Genomic DNA, 14,552 nt, shown 5'->3' with positions numbered 1-14,552 from the left:
TGTTATTTTAGTAGCAGGCAGCCTGAATGAAATATATTTGGTTCTTAAATGTATTTCACCATAGCAGGGGTTACCTACACTGTGCTTTTCAGATGTTGTGCTGCCATCTGCCCCATTCAGCATGGCCAGTGATCATGGGGTGTGGGAGTGTGGAGGTCGTAATCCAAACATTAGGAGGGAACCACGTTGGCTACCCCTGCAGTGTAGCATTTCCACCCCCCAACATTCAGATCTGTTATGGCATTTTTATGTAATGCAGGCCGAGGGCCTTCACCTCTGTACAGTTGCAATATTAGATCAGTTTTCATCCACTTTCTGATTGTTATCTCAATGAAAAGTACTTTTAAAAATATGTAACATGTTCTTTAAGTTGGCAACTAAATTATGAATTAAAAGTTACTGGCATTTCTGAAACTTAATTTTATACCTGAGGTGTTGTTGTTGTTGTTGTTTTTTTAAAAAAACAACAGGATACTAAAATCTATTCCAGATGAATAGATGTGGTATATTTCTATCTTAATCCTTAGGTGGAAACATGAGGGGTTTTAAAAAAATATATTGTGCTTTGTTAAATATAAACTCTCCAGTTGTACTTCATTTCTCAAACAAGTCTACTACTTTAATATGGGCTTTTAATTCATTTGACAGTTTACTTAATGATGCAAGGATTTTCTGACAAATGTTTACTGTTACTGGTGCAGATTTATTACTGGCATCATGTAGTCACTGGTTTCAATTCCATCTTGGTGACGAAGGCAGGAGTGAAAAGCTCTTTGGGAAATACTATATTTTTCGCTCTATAGGACGCACTTTTCCCCCTCCAAAAATGAAGGGGAAATGTGTGTGCGTCCTATGGGGCGAATGCAGGCTTTCGCTGAAGCCTGGAGAGCGAGAGGGGTCGGTGCGCACCGACCCCTCTCGCTCTCCAGGCTTTAGGAGAGCCCCACAAGCTGGGGGACAGCGGGGAGGCGGAACGCCACCATCCTGCTGTCCCCCGACCTGGTTTAGAGGCTGGCGGCGGGGAGAAACATGCTTCTCCCTGCTGCCAGCCCCGCAACCTCGGGGGACAGCGGGGAGGCGCAGCGCGCCATCCCGCTGTCTCCCAACGTGGTTTGGAGGCTGCAGGGGGGGGGGGAGAAGCCCTCTTCTCCCCGCCGCCAGCCCCACAAACTCTGGGGCCAGCGGGGAGGCGCAGCGCGCCATCCCGCTGTCTCCCAACGTGGTTTGGAGGCTGGTGGCGGGCTTCCCCCGACCCCAGCCCCGCAGACTCCCAGAGCTGCCTGTTCTGGGGGTTTTTCGCTCCTGTTTTTATCACCAGGATTCAGCCATAGTCCAACCCAGTGACCACACAATGCCATCACAAATCTCCTCTTCAGGTATGCACCTATTGTACTTTTTCTGTATACAGCTTTCTATACAGCCAGGACTTAATAATATTGGGTCTAATTAACAAAACAAAGCAAATATGGAAGAACGGTTGAGGCACTTAGTGTACTAACTTGTTTTCATCTCTCTGTGTGGGCATAAATCGTACTATCACATCAGTTCGCTGTGCATCGGGTTGCAGGTTTAAATGATCCCGAAACAAAATGTAATATTCAGGAGGAAGCCTCTTGCAAGATTGGTAAAGATGTACCGTAACTGGCCTTCCTTAAAGTTGTCTTTTAAGAGAACCAAAGGCAGAATTATGTGCTCCCATCCAAAGCAAACTCCCTTCCTTTAACCACAGCCAAGGCTAACTCGTTTCTTTTTAACCAGGTTCATGGTCAGGTTAAATAAACTGATTAGCTTCTGCTAAACTGGTGCCAATATATTCCTTAGCTGCAGTTGTGATGAAATGGGAGGAACTCGCTCCTAGAAAGGGAATTGAGCATACAGGAGGAGTGTGTGATATTGTGGCCACCTTCCATAAGAAAATCCTGTCTTCTAGTCTTTGCTTGCATTCAAACTGCGTGCGTTCATCAGTATACGCAGATCTCCCATGTGAATGGATGTAATGGTTGGGGCCAGTTTTGTGCATGCAATGGACACGATATGTAAACATGGAGTTTTGTGTGCAGCCCTTATTATAAAAGCTTATGTACAGCTCTTTTGTGAAACGTCACGGCGGTGTATGGGCAGCATGAAAGCATTTTAAAGTAATCTGAAGCAATCTTTAAAATGACTGGTTACTCTTCCCACATTTAGAGTTCATGCACTCCTCAACTCTGTAGGACAATTTATGTATTTTTGTACAGAGATGGCACATAAAATATTAGACGTTAGCATCCTGCTTGAGACCTGTGGTCCATCTTGTCTGATGTCTCCTGGTGCTGTAGTACAGAACTGAGGTGGGCATATATAGAGAAAGTAGTGGTGCTGTTACCTTGTACTTGTCCCCAAAGCACTGATTTAGACGCTCTACAGCTTGGGGCCAGGGTACTTTAAAGATGAGCTCACTGTGTTCTGCAGGAGAAGACAGCTTGCACCTAACCATCTTATCAGGAGGTCCATTCCACATGATATCCGAATCAGGACTTTATGTAGGGGTACCTACCCTTTGGAACTCCCTCCCAATGCATATCAGACAGCCACCTTCTCTCTTGTCTTTTTGGTACTTGCCAAAGACGTTCCTCTTCAAGTCTTCTAAAACCTTAATCCCAGTTGGTATCTGCCTTGGATTTCAACTGATTTTATGTTGCTTTAAATGGTTTCTATATTCCTATACACAATTGTTACAAGTGTTTTTATCGATGCAACTTTTATGTTATGTTATTATATTGTATATCACTTCAGGATACCTCACAGGAAGCAATTCATGAATGAAATAAGTAAATAAATAAATAAATAAATTGACTTTAGGTTTTCAAGGCTTGTCAAGCGAGCAGAACCAATGGGTGCCTTTCAAAATAAAGCATTTACAAAGGAAGAAGAGACCTTACTGAATTCTAGAAGCATCTTTTGCAACTGGGAACCATAGGATGCCTACTACATTTGTAGGTAATTGCTGTCTGGCCCTTGCTAGTTCATTTGGAAAAGTCAAGCAAAGAGACTTCGCTGGTCTCTAAAATAATTGTCACAAGAAGTTCTTTACTGGGCTACTGGAGTCGTCTCTGCAGTTCTTTTCACTCTTTGATAATGGCCTTGTGGAGAAAGTGTGGTATCCAGTGAAGTTAATTTTCCTAGGAACAATGCTTTGAAGGGCAAACTATATATTTTAACATCTTGGTATTTTTTAGAAAGTAAGTATCTGCTTCAGTCAGTTAAACTTAACTGTGTACTGTTTTCTGTAAAGTATAAGCAGCTTTAAAAGCATACACTGAGCCTTTAGATGTACAAATAAATGTGCGGAAATTTGAATTTTTCCTTTTAGCAAAGGGAAAATCGCCTTAATATAATGCCTTCCATTACCTTGTGGCAATCTCACACCGTACTTGGTGTAGGGAGATCTAGGTGTCTAATCCTGCTATTTTCTTCAGCACCATTGAACTCAGTTGGACTTATTTCATGCAAGACTATGAAGTTAACGCAGTGTAGAAAGCATGCTTAAGTTGCAGGTTTCATTATTTTGATGGCAATAACCACTGAGCGAGACCAAATGCCTAACTTATTTTGAAACAGGGAACATTGACTCAAAAGACATTCCAAAAAACGATTGGTTAAAAAATAATAATGTATAAATGTCATCCTCTGTGTAAGAATTTCATGGCTTTTAACTTGGTTAAAGACATCTAAAGGTAAAGGTAAAGGTACCCCTGCCCATATGGGCCAGTCGTGTCCGACTCTAGGGTTGTGCACTCATCTCCCTCTAGAGGCCAGGGGCCAGCGCTGTCCGGAGACACTTCCGGGTCACGTGGCCAGCGTGACGAAGCTGCTCTGGTGAGCCGGCACCAGCACAGCACACGGAAACGCCGTTTACCTTCCTGCTATAAAGCGGTACCTATTTATCTACTTGCACTTAGGGGTGCTTTCGAACTGCTAGGTGGGCAGGAGCTGGGATCAAAAGACGGGAGTTCACCCCGCCATGGGGATTCGAACCGCCGACCATGCGATCGGCAAGTTCTAGGCACTGAGGTTTTACCCACAGCGCGACCCGCGTCCCCTTAAAGACATCTACCTATGCATAATTGTAGCAAAGAACATTTCACTGCATAACGTTAGTAAAGTATTTCTGTAGGTTCTGTATGGAGACGGAGAAACTCGTGTTTGCCATGAGACGAATGACTCGAAAGCCTTGTCTCTTGTATCATGTGAGACACCGTGCAGGGATTCCAGAAATAAACATTCTGCCAGTTAAGACCATACTGCTTCATCAAGCATTTTGAGCAAATGTTTATATTTTATTCAAGAAATAGAGGTTTTGATGAGATCTGTACTCATTGATGTTCAGCTCTGCTTTACTTGTACAGTGGTACCTCAGGTTAAGTACTTAGTAATTCATTCTGGAGGTCCGTTCTCAACCTGAAACTGTTCTTAACCTGAAGCACCACTTTAGCTAATGGGGTCTCCCGCTGCTGCCGCACCGCTGGAGCACGATTTCTGTTCTCATCCTGAAGCAAAGTTCTTAACCCAAGGTACTATTTCTGGGTTAGCAGAGTCTGTAACCTGAAGTGTATGTAACCTGAAGCGTATGTAACCTGAGGTACCTCTGTATTGCATTTACCAACTGGATTTTATTTTTTAGTTTCCCATAGACTCTTGAAGATATAAAGTGAAAATCAGTTATTCCCCCCCCCCACTGCTCTCCACCCATCTTGCAAGGAACTCAGAGCAGCCTATTGGCTGTCAAAAACAAACACCCCTCCCCATTGAACTGAGCAGTACTATTCTAGGGCCAGCTGTTAAGAGGTCTGCAGACCCAAATAGAAGGAAGTGGCAACTCTTCAGCGACAGCAATTGTTGTAGCAGAGCTGCCTGCGTTGCTAAGTAATTTTGTTCGTAAATGGTCTTGTACTTCTGCCACTTAAACTAATCTATACCGAGACCAGTTCTGCACAGTCTCTCCATCCAAGTGACATGATGACTATTGAGTAGCAACACTTCATCCTTTGATCATCCACTTGTCTCCTTGGATTCAGGTTGTCCAAATAAGCATAACATGAGTGTAGCGTCTGGGATAGTTTGCTGCTGTGCTTGCGCACAGCTAAGTCTGGCTGTGTGGAAATTGCCTCTAAAGATGGCTAGGGCTGGGCGATGTATTAATACATCACCCAACACCGGTTTGCAGACCACATCGACACCAAGCCTGTGGGCCGAATGCAGTCTTGTTGCATGGGTTTGGGGGGGGGGGGAGTGAGCCCAAAATTTGATGCCTCCCCAGCCCACTTCTCAAAGCTGAGAAAGCACCAACTAGGCTTTGGGAAGGAGGTGGGAGAACTCTATTTTTTTTATAATAATTTTTACTAGTTTTCAATTACAATAATCCAATAATAGCCTCATTATATCAATGCCAAATTATAATACAACTCCTAATAGGAATCATTCAAATACCAAATTATATAATTTAGGTGGCCCCCCGCGTGGTAGAATTGATGGTTCAATGATTTACTTTGTTTCTGCGTTCCAAAATTTTAATTGATTCAATTACATTCCAGTCGTAATAGTAATCCCTTATACAATAGCTGCAATGTTTATAACTTCTATTCGTGTTGACACATTAAATGCTTTATAAGACTACAAGTGAAGATCTACTACTGTATCCTTGTTTCTCCTGTGTGTGGCATTTATTCTGTCCATGTTGTTTGTAAAATATTATGCCTATCTTTTCCCGGTTGTTGCTGCTAGTCATAATGTTATTCCAAAAATTTCTCCCTCACTCAGTCCCATGCTTCTTTGTTTTTGCAAATTTTAACAACTTGTTAATTTCTTTTTTCTTTTTCCTTTCTCCTCCTGTGATGAGGTTGCATTTTAATATTTTAATTGTTGTATTTTAATCTTGTTTTTAAGTTGTATTCATTCAACTTGTTTTTATTATTGCTTGTTAGCCGCCCTGAGCCCGGCCTTGGCTGGGGAGGGCGGGGTATAAATAAAAATTATTATTATTATTATTATTATTAATTGTTAGTTGTTAATTGTTAGAGGTGGGAGAATTCTAGGACCCTGTCAGAGCCCTCACACCACCTCCCCAAATCCTAGCACCTTGCTTACCTGGCTTTGAGAAGACGATGCAAGGGCTGTGGGAGACAGGGAATCCAATGTTGCTGAGGGCTGCTGAGAAAGGCCTCAAGGGAGCTGAGGGTGATGGGAGTCGTAGGCCAGAACACCTGGAGCCTACCAGGTTGGAGGAAATTTGCTTGCTCTTGTCAGGGTTCGCGATGGGAGTCTTTCCCACTCCTATCTTGAAGTACCAGGGATTGACCCTGAGACCTGCTACACGCAAAACACATACTCCACACCTGAGCTGAGCTCCTTCCCCTAAAGTTCTCAGTCCCCTTTCAAATGTGTGAACCTCCAAAAAACAGACTCCTGTCACTCTCTGATCAGAACAGCTTCCCATAAGACAGTACTCAGAGTCGCAAAGTGATTTCATGCTCTTTATTCAGCTCATAGTGGTGAGGAGGAATGAAAGTCCCCTCAAGGTATCTGCTTTATATACATTATTTACACAATGGGCTGCACATGATTGGCTAATTCCGGAATTCTACTGTAAGCCAATCAGGTTGTGGATTCACTTCTATCTGGAGCATGATTGGGTAGTTCCTGCCAACCAATCATACTGCTGCATTGTTCTAGGACCAATCAGACTGCTGCATTCTGAATCCTATTGTTCTAGGACCAATCAGGCTGCTGCCTTTTGGATCCTATTGTTCTAGGGCCAATCAGACTGCTGCAGTTTGGATCCTATTCAACCCAGTACATAACACCCCTCCCCTCTAAGTTCCAGTCCTGCCCGGGAGGTCGCATTCATAGTCCTCGAGGTACGCCGGCGGCCTACGTGTGCGTTGCGGCCTGGGGTGTTCCCTGGTCCGGGGTTCAGGTTCTGGCTCGTGTTCCAAGGATACTGGCTGTGATGGGGCTGTTTGGTCTGGCGCAACTGGCTCACTCAGTCGTGGTTCTGGTTCCAGTGTCCTTTCGGCCTCGCAGGTCCTCTCTGTATTTACTGATTCTGCCTCTCCTGCTGGCCCCTCGTGCTCTATGGGCCTCACTGCCCCTCTGTTCCCTTGGGACTCCTCTGCCCTTTCCTCCTCCTGGTTTTCTCCTGGGAATCGTCGCCGTATCTGGTCGCAGTGGCGGCGCCAGCATTGCCCCCCATCCGTTAGCACCTCATACGACACGGGGCCAGTGACCCTGGTGACTGTGGCGGGTACCCATGCTGGGCCTGCCCCAAAATTCTTTGCGTACACTGGGTCCTGAGCCTCGAAGGTCCGGGGGTTCTTGCCTTCCCCCACCACTGCCTCATCCTGAGCTCTATCGGGGTGAAGGCGGTCCAATCTGATTGCAAGGCGCCGACCCATTAGTAGTTCAGCGGGGCTCCGGCCAGTCGTTGAGCTGGGGGTGCTGTGCTGTGCTAGAAGGAATGTGGCAAGGCGGTACTCCCAATCCCCTTGTGTCATACGGCGAAGGGTGTCCTTGGTGGTCCGCACCATGCGTTCTGCTTGGCCATTGGTGGCAGGGTGGAATGGCGCCGAACGGATGTGGCGGATGGCGTTCTGCATTGTGAAGGTTTGGAATTCTCCTGACGTAAATGCAGTCCCGTTGTCTGAGACGAGAGTGTCAGGGAGCCCGTGGGTTGCAAACAGCCTGCGTAGTACCCGGATGGCTGCGGACGTAGAAGTGGACGGTACCAGTGCGACTTCCAGCCATTTGGTGTAGGAGTCCACCACTATGAAGAATGTTTTCCCCTGAAAGGGGCCAGCGAAGTCCACATGCAGGCGTGACCATGGTGCTCGGGCGGACTCCCAGGACTGGACTGGGGCCCTTGGGGGATCTGGGCGGGATTCTTGGCAGGCCTGGCAGTGTTTGACCCAGGCCTCTATCTCTCCGTCGATCCCTGGCCACCACACATAACTCCTGGCAAGGGCCTTCATTCTTACTACTCCTGGGTGTGTCTCGTGTAGGGCTGTGAGGACCCTTTTGCGGAGGGGCTGGGGAACAACGACCCTGCTTCCCCATAACAGGCACCCCTTGTGGGCTGACAGTTCATGTTTGCGGGTTGTGTAGCCGGCGAATTCTGGCCCGGGGCTGCTGCTGGGCCATCCCCTCCACACCCAGTCCAGGACCCGGGAGATGACCCTATCTTTCTTGGAATGGTGTGCAACTTCTTGTGCCTGAATGGGGCGGTCAGGAAGCAGCTCCAGGCTCATAACCTCTTGTGCAGGTGCTGGGTCGGGGCCTGTTTCCGGTAGTGGTAGCCTGCTGAGGGCGTCCGCATGGCCCATCGCCTTCCCCGGACGGTGAATCAGTGCATACTGGTAGCTGGCAAGGAAAATTGACCACCTGAGGACGCGAGGAGACAGCACTTGGGGGGTCTGCTTTTCAGGGGCAAACAAGCCAAGCAACGGCTTGTGGTCAGTCACCACGGTGAAGGGCCGCCCGTACAAGAAATCATGGAATTTTTTTACTCCCTTCACGATTGCCAGACCCTCCTTGTCGATTTGCGAGTAGTTCCGCTCGGTTGCGTTGAGTGTCTGGGAAAAGTATGCCACTGGTACCTCTCTTCCATCCGGGAGTTGGTGTCCCAGGACAGCGCCAATTCCATAGGGCGAGGCGTCGCATGCTAGCACCACCGGCAGCCTCTCGTCGAAGTGTGCCAAGACCGAGTTTGAGACAAGCAAGTCCTTGACTGCCTGGAATGCGGCCTCCTGGCGCTGGCCCCACACCCAAGGGGCCCGCTTGTCCAGGAGTCTGTGTAGGGGCTCCGCTACCGCCGCCTTGTGGGGAAGGAAGGAATGGTAAAAGTTCAATAGTCCCAAGAAGGCCTGAAGTTCAGTCTTGTTCTTGGGCGCTGGGGCATCACAAATGGCCCGTACCTTGTCCCCAGTCAGGTGGACCCCTTCTGCGTCCACCATAAATCCCAGAAAGTCCACCTGAGGCACTCCTAGAAGACATTTTTCCCGCTTCACCTTGAGACCCGCCATCTGGAAACGGTGCAGAACGGTGCGGAGGCGGTCCTCAAACTCCTCTGGTGTGGGCCCGGCAATCAACACATCATCGAAGAAGGGGGTGACGCCAGGAATCCCTTTAAGTAGAGAGTCCATTAGATTCTGGAATATGCCTGGTGCCACGCTGATACCGAATTGCAGCCGCTTTACCCTGAATGCTCCTCTGTGCGTCACAATCGTCTGTGCCTCTGCTGTGGCCTCATCTACTGGCAGCTGTTGATATGCTTGGGCCAAGTCCAGCTTGCCAAAAATTTTCGACCCAGCCAGGGTGGCAAGAACATGGCTGACCACTGGCACTGGGTATGCATGGGCCGTAAGGGCCTTGTTTATGGTACATTTGTAGTCTGCGCAGATGCGGACCGAACCATTAGGCTTGACGGGTGTGACAATTGGGGTTTCCCAGGGGGCATTAGGCACCGGCTCCAGCACTCCTTGCTCCACAAGCCGGTCCAATTCCTCGTCTATACGGGGTTTCAGGGCGAACGGGACCCGGCGGGCCTTGAGCCTGACCGGTCGTACTGCGGGGTCAAGCTGTAGGGCAATGGGGGGCCCCGTATACTGTCCCAATTTCCCATCAAAAACCCCCGGAAATTCCTTGCATATGGCGTCCACGTCCACTTGTAAGCTAGTGTGGTTCACCCCGGTGACGGCTAGCCCCAGTGGTCCAAACCATGCCAATCCCAGTAAGCTAATGTAGGGGCCCTTGACCACCAGCAATTCCAGTTGCCGTGTCCGCCCTCGGTATTGCACCCTGAAGGTCCCCACCCCCATTGTGGGGACCTTACGTTTCTGGAAGTCCCGGAGGGTGAATGGGGCCGGCCTGAGTTTGGGACCCCCAGTAGGACACAGTTTCCTTAAGGTCATTGCCGAGATTATGGATAGAGTTGAACCCGTGTCAAGCTCCATGCGGCATGGGGCCCCCTCTATCTGTACGTCAACATAAATTTTCTCTACGTTGGGGTGGGGCAACTGGTATACCTGGAAGTCCGTGAGCTCAGTCGAGTTGCCTTGGTGCGTTGGGCCCCGGGACCTGGGGCTCTTGGATTGGTCATCTGATGCCTGGCGTTGGGTGGGCCGAGCCCGACACACCCGGGCGATGTGTCCCGATTTTCTGCACTGCCTGCACTCTGCGTTGCGGAAACGGCAGGTCCTCCTCTCGTGACTTTCTCCGCAGCTTGCGCAGTTCCCTCCTTCTCGTCGAGGCAGCTGTGGTATGTGGGCTGCTTGAGTGCGCTGCTGTACTCGGTGCACCTCCTCCCTGTTGGATCCTGAGTCGTCGGTGAGGTCTTCATGGTGGACCCTCGGTTGGGATGGCTGGCTCGGCCGTGCCTCTTGCGTCGACCTCTCGGCAGCTTCCGTTGCCAGGGCCTCCTCCAGAGCGACCTGGAACGTTAGGTCCTTCTTAGCGTAGAGGCGTCGTTTCAGCTTCTCATCCCTCAGGCCACCGACGAGGCGGTCACGAAGCATGTTCTCCAGCTCTGAGAAGTTGCAGAACCGGGCGGCTTGGCGGAGAGAGGTCACAAACCTAGTTATGGTTTCCCCAGGGGCTTGCCGCTTTGCGTAGAAGGCATTTCGACGAGCCACCACTGAGGGCTGCGGCGAAAAGTGCCCCTTCAGCTGTTCCATTATTGTTTTGTATGGAACAGTAGCGACGTCTTCAGGCGCAAGGAGAGCCCGGGCGATTTCAAACGTCTCCTCTCCGCAGACGCTGAAGAATATTGCCCTCTTCTTGGCGTCTTCTTCATCAGTGACCCCTTTGGCTTCTAGGAGGAAGGTGAAACGGGAGGCGTATGCTTCCCAGTCTCCAGATGCTGGGTTGAACGGTGAAAAGCTGCTGTTGGTTGCCATTCTGAGTTCCTTGTGTCCCGGAGCTGAAGCCTGGATACACGGTGCGAGGCAGCGATGCGGCAGGTGGCGGTGCTGCGGTGCTGTGTGTGGCAGTCAGCTCAGCGGGATCCCACCTTCGTCGCCAGTGAAATATACTCAGAGTCGCAAAGTGATTTCATGCTCTTTATTCAGCTCATAGTGGTGAGGAGGAATGAAAGTCCCCTCAAGGTATCTGCTTTATATACATTATTTACACAATGGGCTGCACATGATTGGCTAATTCCGGAATTCTACTGTAAGCCAATCAGGTTGTGGATTCACTTCTATCTGGAGCATGATTGGGTAGTTCCTGCCAACCAATCATACTGCTGCATTGTTCTAGGACCAATCAGACTGCTGCATTCTGAATCCTATTGTTCTAGGACCAATCAGGCTGCTGCCTTTTGGATCCTATTGTTCTAGGGCCAATCAGACTGCTGCAGTTTGGATCCTATTCAACCCAGTACATAACACAGCTCATGAGCTTTTATCTGTTTTTCACAACCTGGATGTGTTTATAAAACCGTTAGTGCAGAGCCCATCTCCCCTTCCTTTCTAGAATTGCCTGACTCCAACCTCATTGCAACTAAGCAATTAAATGCACAATAAAGTAGCATTTTGAAAATACATCGCGGGGAGGGGGAGGGGGAGGGGGTTATATAACCGGTCTTTAAAATGATTATTTAGCAGCTGGAATTCAGAGAAGAGAGAAACAGCAACACATGACTGGGCAACGTTGCATATTAATAAAGTGGCTCTGCATGGCATCTATTGTGAAGTTGGCTTGAGAGGAACGGAAGCATGTTGTAGCTTAATGCATGCTTGCTTAGAAGCAATTCCTATGAAGTTCAGTGGAATTTACTCCCAAGTCAAGGATGCATGAAATCGCAGCCTTTATTTTGTCTGTTCGGATATCGCCATGCAAGTAAGTGGCTGGTCAGCTGTTCAGTCTGATTGCCAGATTCTCTTGCATTACTCTTTGGATCCAGCAGCTGTGCTTTGCAGAATGCTTGGAGCAGGAGGAGGTGACTGGGCTGCTTTCTCCCTCTGCACTTTGCTGGGTCAAATAAGTTAACGTTGCATAAAAACTGCGGCAATCTGTTTTCCTCGCACGCCAGATAATCCAGCTGCATTAGCCAGACAGTCAGTCTTCCGGCTTCTGCTACTTCCATTCATGTAAGGCCCAAACCCTTTTCTCATATTACTCCAGAGGTAAATTTCAACCAACCTGAGTGAGAACGGGATTTTGCATATAGACCTACAGATTGTTTTACATAATTTCATTTATGATGCTTTGGAGGGCTCTCCCCTCCCCGGCCTTCATAATCCCTACGATTTGACTAATGCACAATATTGCAAATGCATTCCTACCCGGGCCAACAGCCTTTAAATCACTTGTGGATCTCTAAACCTCTTATGCTGATTAAAAGTGTTAAGGTTTTTTGTTTTTTTTATGTAACTAGAGCTAAATTTAATTTATGTTGCCGTCAAAGGAATACTCTAATATCACCTAACATGTTCCCGATTATGCTTCTGTTGGAGTCTGTGGCAAAATCTGCAGCTGTAGCTTGATTGGGCTGTATCTGTGATCTCAGGGCTGCCTGCTTCAAACTGCAGCATTGTAATTCCGGAAAGCTCAGGAAGGTAGTGACTTAATTTCTCCCCACCCCCCACCTTGTATAAACTGTAAAACTTGTATGCAAACTATGCAAACTGGAGGAGAGTTTACCTTTCATACAAGTATGCAATCATGCATGCAATTATTTTTATTTCTTAAATTTTATACACCACTTGATTGTGGAAAACCTCAAAGCCTTTACAAAAAGAATAAATAGGATTATTAGTAAAACATTAAAAAAAATTTAAAACCAGCAAATAAACCCTAAAACACACACCAGCATGCTAAGGATCTGGGTAGGTTTATCTAAACAAAAATGTTTTTAACAGGTGCCACAAAGAATACAATCTCATGTTAACCGGCAGGGAGTTTCAAAGTGTAAGGGCCGATTCCCAAAGAAATCAGAAGTCTGATTTCTTACAAGTGCAGAATGGATATTATGTGGCACCATTTCCACAGATGTACAGTGGTACCTCAGGTTAAGTACTTAATTTGTTCTGGAGGTCCGTTCTTAACCTGAAACTGTTCTTAACCTGAAGCACCACTTTAGCTAATGGGGCCTCCTGCTCCTGCTGCGTCACCGGAGCATGATTTCTGTTCTCATCCTGAAGCAAAGTTCTTAACCTGAGGTACTATTTCTGGGTTAGTGGAGTCTGTAACTTGAGGCATTTGTAACCTGAAGCGTCTGTAACCCGGGGTACCACTGTATTGTGAGAGTATTAGAATTATCAGGTTGTGTTAGAGATCAAAAAACCCTCCAAATTATTCATCTTCAGAAGGAAATGGAAAAGGGCAATTCTGAAATGGTAGATTTTGAGAGTTTAACTGCTAGATAGGCTTTGGGGGGGGGTTGTTTGGTAGGATAAACATGATAAATTCCTCAGGAAGGGTCCTGGAAAGTAGCTAGACTTGTTTTGCAGATAGGACAAAGTGGATAGCCATAAAATATTTCATAGAAACTTTTGTTGAAAGAGATTCATAAGTAAAGCTTTTGTTTAAACCTGTAACAGCATTTTTGGCTGATCCTTTGCTAATGAAACCATTACACATTATTGCTCATGAGTGTTTGTTAAATAATGTACAGTTTTGTTCCCAACACGCCTCAGCTTTACACCCAAAACTGGGAGTAAACCACCTTAGGTACCCCAGCACCAAGAGTCCTCGCTGCAGATTCACAGTGTACATTTACCACTCATAGAGAATCCCTAAATTCTGTGTTGATTTCTACAGTAGGGGGCCAAGGATATATCTCCTCAGTCTTGGTCCTGTTGCCTTGCTCTCATCTTCGCTGAGGAAGGTAGTCACAGTGGCCCAAGCAATATACCTTTGGGTGAGCTTCATCTGCCATTACTATTCAGCCTCCTGAGGAATCCCTCTAAGCCAGGGTTTCCCAAACTTGGGTCGCCAGCTGTTTTTGGACTACAATTCCCATCACCCCCAACCACTGGTCCTGCTAGCAAAGGATGATGGGAGTTGTAGTCCAAAAAAGCCAAGTTTGTGAACCCCTCCTCTAAGCTTGAGAAGAACCCCACAGTTCCCTGGAATGTAGTTTGAAAATTAAGACGTAGACTGTAGAATGCAAATGTTGAGGCACTGCATTGACATGGAGAATTAACAGCCAGCAAGTGGGCCCTGGTGAAGAATGTGTGTTTAGAAAGCATGGCTTTATTTGAAGATGACACTTCCCACCTCCCACCTCAAGCCCTGTACTATGTAATCAGCAATTATTAATTAATTAGCTATTGTCCTTGTCACCGGCAATATTATGTTGATGTTGCCTTGGTTGGAAAAGAAGCTACAACATGTGTTTTTCCTCCCTTGGATGGGTAATTTATATGGAGTGTGAAATTTCTTGGAACGCATTCATTTCTAGTTTAATCATGTAACTTAGTGCATGATTAAGCAGGCATGAGACAGCCCTCACCCCAAACAGCACATAATTAGCTCCTTCTCGGTTAGAAATTTATTTCTTTTTTGTTCTCTGCGTC

Source organism: Podarcis cretensis, assembly GCF_951804945.1.
Source record: "Podarcis cretensis genome assembly, chromosome: 1".
Classification (NCBI taxonomy): Eukaryota; Metazoa; Chordata; class Lepidosauria; order Squamata; family Lacertidae; genus Podarcis; species Podarcis cretensis.
Note: the sequence above shows the minus strand (reverse complement) of the source record.